The sequence below is a fragment of the Lissotriton helveticus genome, chromosome 12 (assembly GCF_964261635.1).
Source record: "Lissotriton helveticus chromosome 12, aLisHel1.1, whole genome shotgun sequence".
Classification (NCBI taxonomy): domain Eukaryota; kingdom Metazoa; phylum Chordata; class Amphibia; order Caudata; family Salamandridae; genus Lissotriton; species Lissotriton helveticus.
In genome coordinates, this window is record NC_136073.1 from 113,004,824 (window position 1) to 113,020,362 (window position 15,539).

General features: G+C 41.0%; 1 long non-coding RNA gene across 1 annotated transcript in view; it reads left to right on the forward strand.

The window, feature by feature from the left end:
- The window catches only part of LOC144799785 (uncharacterized), a 61,980-nt gene extending 53,510 nt beyond the window's left edge, over positions 1 to 8,470 (forward strand). The window contains exon 2 of the long non-coding RNA XR_013603868.1: positions 7,914 to 8,470. This is a non-coding gene — a long non-coding RNA (uncharacterized LOC144799785). The remainder of the gene's footprint in view (positions 1 to 7,913) is intronic.
- The last annotated feature ends 7,069 nt before the right edge of the window (positions 8,471 to 15,539 follow it).

The following is a 15,539-nucleotide window of genomic DNA, read 5'->3' on the forward strand; positions in this document are numbered from 1 at the left end:
TGCAGATGACCTTATTTGAAGCAGACACTGTAATGTATGACTGAGGCTTTTTGATTGGGAGGCAGCCAGCTGTGCCACGTGGGGGAAACTTGCAGATGCCATGGTGAACCCCTGGATCTGAAACTCATTTTGCCTACCAACGATTGGATAAGTGGGACCCTAGTGAGGAGTTCTTGAATGGTCACATTCAACATTTGTTTGTGGTTTGCGTGGGTCCACCCACGAGTGTTAGCAATTTGGCTGTGCGTTTGGATGGGGGGGGGCGCTTTCTGCTTTTTCTGGGGTATGGGAGTTGGGATGTTTGCTGTTTGACTGTTGGAGAGAGCTGTAGGAGTCATGCTGAGTGGGTAATTCACTCCTTTTTTATTTTTTTTATTTTATTTGGCTGGACATGCAGCCATAAAAGTACAGAATAAACAATGAAGCAATATAAAAAGCAGACGCCAGACATTCAACTACACAAGCATTTGCAATTCTAATGATTCTGGAAGCCTGCAGTAACATCTTTGAAATAGTTTTAAAAAGCTATGTGCTTGATCAAAGTGCATTGAGTGTCTAGAGCGCATAGTTGCCCATAAAATTAAGCTTACATAAAAGCATTTTTCATCATCGTGCATCTATTTCAGAAAAATAAATGACTGCATGCAATGTGTCAAATTTCTAGATTTGAACATTTTTGCATATTTCTGATTTAAAAAAAACACAGAAAAAGGTGAAATGAAGCATGGACTGTTTAAAATTATTTTTACATGGGCAAACGAGTGAGTCAAAATTGTCCTGAAAACCTAAAGGAAAGCAAAGTAGGTATTTTATTTTATCTGCCTGAAAATGGAACAGTAAAGAACACTTCCATTTTCCTCTCCTTGTGCTCAAGTAATTGCTAAAGATATTATCACGATCCACAGCGAGATAAGTAAAATAGAGGTTTTTTTATATTTCCATGCTTAGCCTACTCTCCCTTGCGTGAGTTGGTAATGAAGACCAAACATGCCTCCTGCCCAGTGTAACACAAGTTTCAACATTGGTGAATGCTTGAGGGAGATCAACAGCTGCAATAGATTTTTGTAGGAAGGCCAGCCCGGAATATCAAGATCTTTGTCACAGGCTAGACCATATTTAAGAACATTTCTTGTTTGGAACGCCTCGTCATTTTTCCATATCGAGAGCCATAGCTAAGAGGGGCAGGTTTGTACTAGATCGCATATATAACTCGGTCCCAACTCACTGTGACAAATGAAGTGGGGTGAGGAAAGGGGAACAGATCAGTGCTTGCGACAAAAGCATTTGTCTTCTGTTTGGATAGCTGATACGTCCCTAATGCCCCAAACTCCGCCCCATAAGTTGCAGCTGGTACACATTGCCTGGAATGAATTTGTATATTGGGGTGACCGCTCAATCCCCTGGTGGGAACGGTAGACTAAAAAGTGAGCCAGTCACCAAGAGAGCTTAGTTCTCCACTTGTCTATGTTAGATAACTATGATCCATTAGAACTAAAGACCACCCTAATATAGGAAAAGGTGTTAGTACTATCTAATTCACTCCCTGTTCCACTGTTGGATGGTGGAATGTCTCTGTAAGCCCGAGAACAGGTGGACTTGGTTAGTAGTCTTTATTCCGATAAGATGGTAGGCCCCTTGACATACAACATATTATCCTGTAATATTAGGTCAATGCACAACATAGCTAAGAGGTATAAAGGACTTTCGCCCCTCAATGAGCGAGGGATCCAAATAGCACACCTCAAAGGGACGCACCTAATAGTTAAGGAAGGAGCAGCCCTGCAGTGAAGATGGAGAGGTCAGGCCTACTATTACCTACTTGGCCTATGCGAGAGGCACAATGGAGTGGATATGGCCAGGGGTTCCCTCCACTATCCCGGTGATTTGATTGAACAAGCGGGCAAATTTATGGCGATGACGGGCCACCTGGATGGTAAGGGCGTAACAAAAGTCAATGTCTATGTCCCAAATGGAGATCAGGAAGTGTTCTTTGTGGAGCAATCCAGAGTATTGGCCCCCTGCCTGATAGACTCAATCATTATTGGGGGAGGGGAATTAGAATTGTGTAGCAGACCCCCTACTTGACCGCTCCCATCCACCACTAAGAGATTCTCCAGCTATTAGAATAGCCTGCCTATTTTCTGACTGGCAGACAGAATGAGGAATCATTGACTCCTGGCACCCCCAGGAGCAAGATTACACATTTTTTTTTTCCTCACCTCTCCACGTGCTCCTGCGTTTCTTTGCACTCCAGACATCTATGGATTGGTGCAAGCCATTGAATATCTACCTCCGTCCATATCAGATCATAATTCCATCAACTTTGCTATATGCTATTGAATCAATCCCTGTAAAGGATTGGAGCTTTTTAGAGAGGATAGCAGGCCAGATTTTACGTAAATTATGTCATTTTAATACGCTAGTTCCATCAGCTGCTATTAGCTCGGAATTTTGATTGAGAAGGGCCTATGTCCAAGGCATTTCCAGAGTTTTACGTTGGGGATACCAGTTAAAAAATAGTGAATCTTACTCACTAAGAGGTTTCATGTGTCAAGAATTCTTTGGTGGCATGGGTGGGAAATACTGCTTATATTCGTGACTTCTCTCTGGCACTAAAATGTTTTTGTGTTCAGGAAGAATCTGTGATGTCCCTCAAGCTATTAGAATTTAAATCCTTTGTAAAAAAACGTATGTGGTAAGATCAGTTTTAATAGAGATATTGAGTTCTGTAATACTAAAGAGAGATTAAAGATAATAGCCAGGACAACTTCCCCAGAAATATTTAACTTGGAACTTAGATCATAGAACAAGACGCCGGTTCTCCTTATTTCGCATAAATCTCCTACCTCTAAATAATTTAACAGCATACTGGTCCCAGAATTCGAAAAATTGAAATTGTAAAACATTTTGTGAACTGAGCATTCAGAACCTGGATCATGTTTTGTTTGTCCAGCACTGGCCTTCAATCGTCGTCGCTGGCTTAGGCCAATGTTTTTTACAAAATGGTGTTAAGGATGTAGCTTCAGCTCGTGACTTTCTCTTTAGTCCCAAAAATAAAGCAGTTTGTGCAAAACTGTTCACCTTTGTCAAGGAATTTATATACATATTTTAATTGTATATTTTTCAAATGGGATGTAATTCCTGTGCCGTTTCCCCACTGTGTAGTCGTAATATCCTCTCCTATTCTCTAATGTATGTCGCATTGTTCTGTCTACCATTCTAAAAGCTTTTGCATATTTAATTTTTTTATTTTAATTGTAAATTTGCACATGATCCGGTTGCGCTCTAATAGTTATGTGCACAATTCAGGAAGCCCTGTTCCCTCTTTTTTGGCTGCTAATTCCAAACTTTACTCCTTGAAATTGCTATATGTTGAAAAAAATTGTAATCAGAGTGATTCGTCATTATTGCGCTGTCACATGTCTTTATTGCACTTTTTGTATTAATTGGTATGTATCCTTTTAAGTGGACCTCATTGGAGTTCCAAAACTTTAATGAACTGAATTGAAAATGTTGAGTAAAGATGGAAAACAATGAAGTTTGTTTTAGAAAAAGTATGGGAAGCCTTCAAGCCCTACCTCTGGGGATTTACATAGCCAAAACATCATGGGCCCTAAAGTAACTCGGAAATAGCTAAATATCTTAAAATCCACAATTTATGATCTTGAGACAATACACTCAATCTGGTGAGACAGCTATGATAAACTTACATACTGTACGTCTTGAATTTAGAAAAAAAACACTGAGCGTGAAGTTAGATTTTAGGGAAAATGTTCCTCCTCCAGCACCTATGGATAAGGAAAATACCCTGTGGGACCCTGGCCCGAATGCTAAATCCCTCCTGTGCTACCAGTGATAATACGTTAATAGAAAGGGCAGTTGATCGAAAAGGCCCTTGTATGTTATTCTGCTTTAGATAATAGTATGAGACTACACACTCCTCGAGTACCATATTATGAGATAATGACCTCAGCATACTTAGATAAAACAACTATAGCCTGGCTGGAAATAGGTAGAAAGGAAGATATGTTTACTTTAAAACATGGTTGGGCACATGCCTGGGGGAGCACCAGGAGCAGATAGGCTCACAAATGAATTGTGCATTTTTGCCACATAAAGCTCATATATTTCAAGGGTGAACTCCCCCAGCACTTCAGAGGCAGTGATAATAACTCTGTTGAAACCGAGCAATCTAGAAGCATCCTGTAGTTTCTACAGAACTTTATTATGAATCAACATTGATAAGATACTAAAATCATTATGGCAATTTGTCCCTGGTCACTCAGCAGTATGCAGTCTGCGAGTTTTCTTAATGTCTTTTGAACTGCTGCATCAAGGGGTGAGGGCGATGCAGTCTTTTTTGACTCCCTGAAATGGGGCTACAAGAGTGCCATGCTGCGTAGAATGGGGATGGGTGTCAGGCTAGTGGCATGGATCACCCTGATCTTTACACACCCCACCACTGCAGTTAGATTTATTGAGCTACACCTGTACCGTTTGATATAACATGAGATACTCGACAGGGATGCCCCTTATCCCCACTGCTGATCCCTTGGTGTGCACACACATAATCAGAGAGGCCTGCAGTTTGAAGGGTGGTGTTTTTGCTGTTCTTCCATGCAGAGGATATTCTGCTCTGTGTGTGATGCAAAACATGTTTAAAGACAACAGGGTAACATTTAACAAATTATCTGACTTTGCCTCTTTCCTTGGCTGAGCATATTGCCCTTGTGAGAATGGTGATCCTTCCAGACTCTTATAGCTGTTCATGAACCTGCCCATCACTATTGTTTTGTCATGAACCTAAAATACCTAATGCTAATGTTGGCATGGGTAGACAGGCAGCACACAGTGGAATGGATGGACAACATTGACCCTACCCTTTGCTTTGTGGTGCTTCAGCGCAAATCACAAGCTTCTGGTTTCATTGGTCCAGTGAAACACTCCATTGCTACTTCTTTGTAGTAACTCCACACCACTGATGGTGTCCGGGCACATCTGAGGCACAAAACTAGCCGGCGAACAGATAGGGTATTACAGTCTCTCTTCTTCTCTGGGGCAGACGGTTCTTCATAAGACACCTAGGGCCATATGTATCAAGCAGAATTGCATTCGCAAATGCTGCAATTCGCAGAATTTTGGCGTTTGCGATCACAATTTTACCAAATGGTATGTGTGAGGCAAATCTGCGTGCAAAATAAGGAATTGCAAAATTTGCGATTCCTTATTTTGCGATTGCATTTATGGGATCGCAAATTTTGCGATTCCTTAAATGCAATATAAGAAGCACCAAAAAGTGCAATTTGGCCTTAAGGAATCGCAAATTACCACCAACTTCAAGTTGGTGGTAATTTAGTAACCTAGTGAAGCTGATTTCATACACTCGTCCTAGTAATGCCCGGTTTGACTGCTTTTTGGAAAGAGCTATTCAGTGAATTACACTTGATGACACAGCTGAAGACATACCCTCACTCCTGGTGGAGCTACTAGGACATGCCGGATATATCCTGCTCCCCAGTAGATACACAGCCTTGTTTTGGAGCCTAGGAGAAAAGACCTACACAAAAAAGAGGGGGGCTCCAAAGCCCCGAAAAATGATTGGTGAAGACTTAGCCTATTCTATATACTGCAGAAAAACACGGGTGAACCGAAGAAGTCGCTGGGACCTGGGTGAATATTGGTACAAACAGTGTGGTCCCAGATACTAGAACAGCTAAACCTTAATATATACAAATTGAATGCATACAAGACAACTTATACCAACATTGTTTTTATTCACAATGTGTACCTTAAAATTCATTCATAGAATAATTACATAGTATATCACATTTAATGCCCCTAAAAGAACAGACAGGGAAGGGTGGTGATGGGATGGTGAGGGTATTGAGTGAAAGATAAAGAAAGTAACACTGGTCACTTAGACCTTAATATGCTAAAAAGTTTGATCAATTAACATATCAGAAATCACAAATAATAAGTTGGATTACAAAAGACACATGCCTCAAAATTAACAAAATCACAAATGATAAATCAGGGAAGAGGCTGGGCAACAGAAAAAGTGTCGACGTTTCGACCCAAGCAATTGCAGGCGTGATTTAAACCTTGCTAGAGGGTCTTCATCAGGACAGAGGACGTAGGAGGGGGCTTGAATCTGACAAATGGGGAATGATGTTTATTTCATCCACTTCGGTGATTGATAATCAATTGGAACCAAGGTCTGTTTGAAAAAGATGTTTCCGGTCTAATCCAAAGTGCAGCAGTGCTCCTAGCACTGCTGCACTTTGGATTAGACCGGAAACATCTTTTTCAAACAGACCTTGGTTTGATGTGAGCGATAATGTTATTACGACACCTCGAATCACTCGTGGAGTAAACCTGACGGCATTCAATGAATGCAGTGACCCAACCGGACCCCCATCGTTTGGGCTGCTACTCGTTCACATACAGAATCCCATTTTATACCTGTGGCTATCTGATCTCGATATTCCACGCTGACTCTATGAGAGGCTGTGGTTTCGACACTTTTTCTGTTGCCCAGCCTCTTCCCTGATTTATCATTTGTGATTTTGTTCATTTTGAGGCATGTGTCTTTTGTAATCCAACTTATTATTTGTGATTTCTGATATGTTAATTGATCAAACTTTTTAGCATATTAAGGTCTAAGTGACCAGTGTTACTTTCTTTATCTTTCACTCAATACCCTCACCATCCCATCACCACCCTTCCCTGTCTGTTCTTTTAGGGGCATTAAATGTGATATACTATGTAATTATTCTATGAATGAATTTTAAGGTACACATTGTGAATAAAAACAATGTTGGTATAAGTTGTCTTGTATGCATTCAATTTGTATATATTAAGGTTTAGCTGTTCTAGTATCTGGGACCACACTGTTTGTATTTTATATACTGGGCACGCATGCTACATCCCTGCACATCAATACCACTGTCTAGCCTACCAGTACACCAATAGTTGTGTATATCTTGTAATATTGAAACGTGTGTCAGATGTTGATATTAAAAATGACTACTAAAAAGTACACTTTTTTCATGAAGGCTGTTTGTTTCTGCTTTGTAAACTCTGGTGTAATGGTATCATTGTTGTGTTGCAAACACAAGGAGATGATGGAGGGAGCGCTAAAACCTTTGAGACACTTGCCGCCCCCCTCATCCCCCCACACCCCGCCACCCCCGTCACAGATCTGGGTTGAATCCATCATTGTTCTTTAGCTCCCTTCGCCACACCAGTTCAAACCCAGCTATATGCAAATCAATCTTGACCCTGTGCCTCATGGGAACAGTCCAGCCCGAACTGCCTAGCCAGACCTCAATGTCTGTCAGCAACAGGTTGACTTGTAGTCTATAGTAATGCTTTATGAAGTAAATAAAGTTGGACAACATATCCAGTTGGCAAGGGATGGAACAGTGGCAGAAAGTGAAGTTGAAAAGAGAACATATTCATGCATAGAAGTCTCATTCCAAGAACGAACGCTGGAGGGGAAAGACCACAGACTTCACTTGTGTGTTAAGGTCTCTGGATGTTTCTGATAAGCTGTGGCAGTCTCTTTGATGCAGCCATCCTGCAGTCATATTCTTCCTCTCTTCTCCTCATTTAGTCCCCATTATTTCCTGTGTTTTAGTCTTTCCAGTCTCTCTCTGCCCCCCATTCTCTCACCATTCTGCCCTTGTGCCTCCCTTCGGCCTCACTGTCATCTTGTTTTTCGCTGGACAGTTTTTCTCTTTTCCTTCTGATCTCTCCCAGCTTTGTTCCTTACTAACTTCTCTTTTGTTGCCAAGATAGAGTTTAGGTAAAAGGAGTATAAAACTATGTTGGTCTTGAGCGTATACCAAGTACAATCTGGTTTTATTCATTACTTGTAATTAGATGTTTATCTCTCTCTCTTTCTCACCCAGGAAACGTTTGGATTTATTCCATTTATGCCCCAAATTATACAGACCCCACTGCTGCAAACTACTGCCACAAGGGGCTCTACCTCTACGCCTTCTGGATTACAACTTTGGTCTACATTTTCCTTGGACTGTTCATCGTCATTGGCTGCTGTACGCTTCTATGTGCCTGTTGCATGTCGTCCAGAGCCTCTTCGGAAGTCCCTGAGTAGAAAGATAGCGCTGTGCCCAACTCCTGATTGACATTTCAGTAGACTTCGTATTGTTGGGTGTCAGGTCTGCTGACGTCATCTAAAAATGTTTATTTACTGGTCTACTCCTTTTTCTGCCCCATCAGCAGCTCTTCTGGTTCCTGTTGCAACAGGTTGTACTGGAAAAAAGAAAACCCTATGGACCCAATAAACAAAGACCAAAAGGAGTCCATTAAAACCAATAGAAGCCAAATGTACGAGTGAGGTTGACAAACTAAAGGTCACAAAGACCTGATCACTGGTTCTGTCATTGAAAGTGTGTAATTTGAAGTCATTAAACACCAATATTTTCCAATAAAAAGCCTAATGTAATCAATAGAGGACAGTTTTTTTAATCCATCAGGAATTATCTTTAATGCAGCCTCCAGGCTTCTTTCTTAAGAAGTCAAGAACAACCACCTAGGTCTGATGCTCAAGAGGAAGTGGCCAACTTAGCTTAACTTTGACCTCCACCCTCCTTCCGGCTTCCTGAAAAAGGCAGCCGGAAGAGCTCCAGAAAGGGTACACCCATGCAGCTCTTTGAGTAGAGTATCATCCTGTTCTTGCACCCCGGACCTTTTTCTGCTACTCCAGTGAGAAAAGTCTCTCCCTCCATAGAATCTGCCACTCCAAGTTCAAATTCAAACTCCATTTTAAGACAGTGCACTGTTTCTGCATATAATATTCAATGGGGCTTGAAGTGTAATATGGGGCTTTGAGTACATTTTTCTGTGAAAATAGGCCTGACAGTCAACTTTAATTTAAACAATCCTTGCAAATGTCAACCGGTCTGGCTTATAAATAAAAGCGCCTCTTATTTTTGCACTCACACATCCATTCATCCACCCACTGACTCATTCTTGCATTTATCCACTTGCACAACCAAGCAGCCCCAAAAAACTCAACAACATATGCATGGCAGGCACATGCTTGCAAAACAAATAAAATCAAACATAGTAGCAGATAACCATATTGCAACTGTATTGTACATAGTGTATGATTTTTGAAGAGTTAAGATGTTTAGAACCCACACACAGTCAATCTTGAAATGGTAAAAAATTAATACACCGTGGGCATTACCATTCCATTATAGTCACATGATTTAGAGGCAGCGGCCGCACAAGATGCGGCGCAGTGCAGATTAAATGAGCTGTAAGCAAGAAGCTTGTTAATGCTCTCTGGGGAACTTTTGAATGCTCTAAACAAAAGTAAGGGTGACAAATAATGGCAGGGCATTCATTCTATCAGAACTCTGATAATAGCCTCTGTGATTATTCCAGGGCTCCTATTGTAAATGGATTTAGATTCTAGCAAGACACTGATTTTGCCACCTTTCCACAGTGCAGGTCGTAAAGAGGCCTAAGAGCTAATTCAAGTGATGAACACCATGTGAGTCGGTGCACTACATGATTAATGGTATTCTTCAACTCCTATACAATCTCTCCCCACTCTGAAAAAGACTGGAAAGTCAAGAGTAAAACCTCTGCAGGGAGGGAAAAATAGGATGTGGGGAAAGTGAATTTGCAATCTGTAGTAAGTAGGCACTATACAAGTTGTAATTGCTGAAATTGTATCTTTATTTGTCACAGGTGCCGCACAGCTACCAGCAGGGGGGGAACATCAGAAAGCAACTGACTCAAAGAAATGAGTCACCTTAAACATTCTAAATAAGAACAAACAGCTATCTGGCACAAGGAAGCTTGTAATACAATCTATTAAGACAAGACCACTACATTATCCTCCTCCTCCTATAAAATAAACAGAAACAAAATTATATACATTGTGGAATTTTAGTGAAATCTGACAGGAACAAAACGCTGCCTATTGCTCCTACGCAAGACCGTAGAAGAATGATCTGGAGAAGAAGAAATTCCATTTTCATCTGACGATTCATTTTGCAAAATCCTTCCACATGAATTTCTTACAATTCTAGATACATTCAACCACTGTTTGTTATTCATTTTAACAGTGTTTCCTTGAAATTTTTCTATGACCAACAGGTCAGAGAACTTCAAACAACCTTTCTTTTTATACATTGGTAATATCACACGAACAGTATTACCAACAGTAAATGAATGAGAAAGAGATCTTTTCCTTAAATCAAAATAGGTTTTTTGCTTAGATTTGGCTTGTGAAACATTCTCTCTAACAGTATCATCTAAATAAGTAATGGAGTCCATCCTCACCCCTTTGGTCATCCAACCAGGACAAACCTTTGAACAAGGTTTTCTTCCACGCAAAAGTTCATAAGGGGAAACTTTTGTGGAAGAGTGAGGTGTTGTAAGATAGAACTATAGCATGGATCTTACCGCATTTTACACATTACATTTCCCTGCCAAAGCCCACTGCACACAATTATTGAGAACTCTATTCATACGTTCAACTAATACATTTGTTTGTGGATGATAAAGTGAACTTTTTTAATGAACAATACCACCTTGTTTCAGAAATTGTACAAACTCTTGGCTCACAAACTGTACACTATTGTCACTAACAATGGTTGAAGGAAACCCTTCACGTAAGAAAATATCTTTGAGAAAATCAATTATACTTGAATTTGGTTCACCAATAAAACACACCTCAGGCCATTTCGAATAATATTCAGTTGCCACTATGGCAAATGTTGAGGAAGCTGGAAGAACATTAAACGGTCCTACAAGATCAATGCCGATTTTTGCCATGGTCCGTAAGGTAAATCAATTGGTTGTAAAGGTGGAGTTCTGACGTTAAATGTTTCTGCACCAGAGCAAACTACATAATCACCCACATATGAATCAACATCCTTATCCATATGGGGCCACCAAAAATATTTTCGTAGCCTCCTCTTAGTTAGAGTTTTCCCCAAATGACCCTCATGTGCTCTTTAACCAAACGCAGCTTCAAAACATCAGGGGTAATCAGCCGGTTGCTTCGTACTAACAACCCATCTTCCACAGAAACTTCTACAGAAACTTTCACATAGGTCTGCAGTGCAAATGAAATATTTTTCTCTTTAGGCCATTCTTCTTTAACATGCTTAATAACACAATAGAGTAAATTGTCCTTAGCAAGTTCATCTCTCCACACCTCACTATTAGCAAACATGTCATCCAATACCAGACTAGCAATAAAACATTCATCTTCATCTTCCAAATGGCATTCATCTTCAACAGGAAATCTAGAAAAATAGTCAGCCCTTCCATTTTTATTTCCCAGAATATATGATACTTCAAAATCATATTGTAGTAGTTTGTAGACAAATGAGCAATTCTTGGAGTTTGGTCCTTCAACTTTTCACCTGAAAGTATAGCAACAAGAGGACTGTGATCTGTGCGTAACTGGAAATGCCTTCCCCAAACATACAAATTGAACTTCCTAACCTCCCACCAACAGGCCAAAAGTTCTCTTTCGATGACAGCAACATTGAGTTCAGTACCAAGCAGAACTCTTTAAGCATATCCAAAGGTGTTTTCAGTCCCATTTATAGATTGAGTAAGGACACCACCAAGTCCCAAACCACTGGCATCAGCAGTTATAGTACACATAGCACTTGGATCAAAAGATTTAAGAACTTTTGGACAGACCAGCTGTGTTTTCATCCATTCAAAAGCCTTTTGAGAATGAACATCCCAAAAAATGGTACACTTTTCGTGAATATGTTAGTGAGAGGTTGAGCCCTCGAAGCATAGTCTGGTACAAATCAAGAATAAAACTCCCAAAGTCCAATAAATGACTTAGCCCAGCTCCCATAGACAAGAATGGGCATATCAACAATAGCTTTGATAATAGCAGGTCTGGGTTCAACACCTTGTTCAGACAAAACATGACCTAAATATTCAATCTTTTTGACTTTAAACACACCTTTCTTGTTTCAAGACAACACCACGGTCCTGCATAACTTCAAGAACGTGAAAAAGAGCTTCATCATGAGAATCACTTGTATCACCATGTATCAGCACATCATCTTGGAAGACCACTACACAATCACTGAGCAGAGTTTTGGATGAGCAAATGTAAACTTGTGTATTTGCTCATTCAAAAGTGGCCTTCATAAAATTCGGCTAGTATTGTGTAATACCACACTTCCCAATAGGAACTGTGCATTTGTTGGGCAACATAAACGTACAGATCGTGCCAGACTGATTTGACGCTCTTCTGCAGGCTATGTCATCCTTCAGACTAGCCCACAATGCCACCAGATGCACCCCTAAACCTAGACAGGTAGCAAATGATTTTGGCAACCACAGAACATGACATCCCTGAACCACTCTCAGAGCTCCTGGTAAATAATCTAGAACCTTTTTGCTCAGTCACTACTGCTCTCTTCCTCTCCAAGAAATATGCAAAGAATACACAGTGGGGCATTTTCAATATTTATTGAACCATCGTGATTCTCGTATAAAATATATGTGCTGCTATGATCAATAGACGGAAGCAGATAAAAGTGATTAGCAATGTAAGGACAGTGAAAAGAATGAAGAGCTCCACCACCTTGCTAAGTCAATGGATATATGGACTCATATAAAACAATATATATATATATATATTCATTGAAAAAACATGTTTCAGGGACGTTCTAGTTAGTTGGACATTTCACTCGTACAAAACCATAGAAATTCCCCTGTTATAGTTAGTTCAGCTAACCATAACTTGCGCCCCCGCAATGCACTGCTGATGACGTCACATATTACATCATTCATGACATGGTCAGTGACATCACTGATGACATCTCAAATTACATCACTGATGACATCATCCAGTGACTGTGTGTTTCTGTAAAGTTTAAATATGTTTTATATATATGCCAAGGTGTATTGAAGAATGAGTGGGTGTATAAGTGTCTGGAAAAAGGATTTAGTAGGTGCGTGACTGACTGTATAAGTAAGTGATTAAATGTGTCTTACTGAATGCATGGGCTAGTGACTAAAGTGTCTGAAAGTGTGTATCAGTATGTGTGTTGTGTAAGCTGCTGCAAGTGTTGGTCAGTAGCTACATGAGTGTCTATATGGGTTATTGATTGGTTGCCTGAGTATTTGTATGGGAGACTGAGTGTGTGCGTGAGAGGTATGTGACTGTGCATAGATGTGTGAGTGGTTGATTCACTGGGTGTATGGGTTCAAGAGTGCATGTGGAAACAGCTGTATGGGCGGGTGAGTGTGTATATGGGTGTGTCGGTGAGTGAATGGATGTCTCAGTGGTACATGTCCAAGTAACTACATATGTAAAGGCAGTGTATGTGAGATTTGGAGTATATAAATGACTATACGGAAGAGTCCGTGATTGTGAGAGTGGCTGTGTGGATGATTACGTACCTGTATCGGTGATTGTATAAGAGAGTAAGTATGTGTTAATATATGTTTGAATAAGTGAGGTGGTGTGTGTATAACTGTATAGGTGAGTAAATGGGAGTGTCATTGATTGTTTGCATGCCTGACTAGGTGTGTGAGTAACTCCATGGATGAGTGGTGGTGTGTGAATGTATAGGTGTATGAGTGAATATGATAGTGTTGTATTGATGAGTGACTGAATGTATGAGTTATTGTATGGGTGAATGAGTGGATGTGTGTGTAGACATATGAATCAGTGAGTGCATATGTAGTAACTGGTATTGGTGTGTTGATGGTTTCGAAAATGGTAGTCTGTATTTTGCAGTGGGTGTATCAAAGGTTATATTAGAGTGTGAGGAGGTGCTTCAGTTTTTCACGTGGATGATGTCATCAGTAATGTCATTTGAGATGTCATCAGTGATGTCACTGACCATGTCATGAATGATGTAATATCTGGCGTCATCGGCAGTGCATTGTGGGGGCGCAAGTTATATTTAGCTGAACTAACTATAACAGGGGGATTTATATGGTTGTGTACGAGTGAAATGTCCAACTAACTATAACGTCCCTGAAACCTATGGTTTTTTCTGTGGATTTCTAAGGTTTTTTAAATGCTAATTTCTAACTATAACGTACTTGAAACCTATGCTTTTTTCAGTTAATTTTAATGGTTTTTTAAATGCTAATTTCTAACTATAACGTAGCAATCGCATTTGGAGAGTGGTGGAGAAAGGTGAGCGTGGCCTCCCAATACCCCTGTTCCTGTTCTAGGTGAAGGAAGCTTGCACTGCTGCCAGGCTATACCTGTTCTAGGTGAAGGAACCTTGCACTGCTGGTGCCGAGCTGTACCTGTTCTAGGTGGAAAAAAAGCTTCCGCTTCTGCCAGGCTGTACCTGTTGTAGGTGAAGGAAGCTTTCACTGCTGCCAGGCTGTACCTGTTGTAGGTGAAGGAAGCTTTCACTGGTGCCAGGCTGTACCTGTTCTAGAGAAAGAAGCTTGCAGTGTTGCAACCATGCTGTACCTGTTCTAGGTGAAGGAAGCTTGCAACTTGAAACACGGGGCACGTTTTCACAGTGGTGCAGGGAGGGGGTAGGGCCTGATGTGACAAGTGTGCAAACGCGCCCCGTGGCACGTTTTAAGTTGGGGGATTAAGTCTCCTTGAATCCTGAGGGTCCCTGAGGGCCAACAAGCCCACCACGTTCCTCCAGTAAGCGCCACAGAGCTGTGTTGCAGAGAGGTGGTCCGAGGCCATGCCCCTTTTTACACACACTATTATTTTTAAAAAATAGAGCCCGGGGAGGTGGTGGTCCTCTGGGCTGCATGCCCACCTGCAAAACATAAATGAAGCCCCGGGGAGGTTGCGGTCCCCGGGGCTGCGGGGCTGCGGGGCCTCCCGTGGTCCCCTGCTATACATTTTTTTGCATGCCCCCGGGACCTGGCCCATCCCGGGGCTTTAAAATAATGAAGGACGGGAGCCTGCGATTTTTTTATTTTTTATCCAGATTCACGCACCCAGTGTGAATCCGGCTGATTTTCCTTTTAAAAAAATGCTTTTTTGGCCCTGGGGGTCTTTGTGGGACCCTCTGAGCAGGCCTAGGGTGTCAGGGTGTTTTTACCATACCCCCTTTTCCTGCTTAATTCTCTGTTTTCCTGTGACTCGGTTCTACCAAGTCACAAGATGGCTGCCAACACTTCCTGGTTTGGAGTGTTGACAGCCAATTAGAAAAAAAATCGTGGTCGGGAGGGTTCACAAATCCACCACGGCCATAGATATAAAAACTTTCTTTTTTTAATTTCTTAGCAACTACTGAACGGATTTACACCATTTAAAAAAAGGTCGCTTTCTGAACCAAGCACTACGTTTTTGCCAAATTTGCTGTAATTCTGTTCAGCAGTTCTGGCCTGTCTCAAAATTTCCTATGGAAATTAACACACGAAAAACTCATTTTGGGACCCCCTTTTTTCTCAGCCCCCGCTTGACGAATCACCCCCAAACTTTCAGGATAGGAGCTGACCTGGATAGACTTTTTTGGGAGAATTTCGCGAAGTTTCAACAAACGATGCCAAAGTTATTGGCAAATCAAAAAACACTTTTC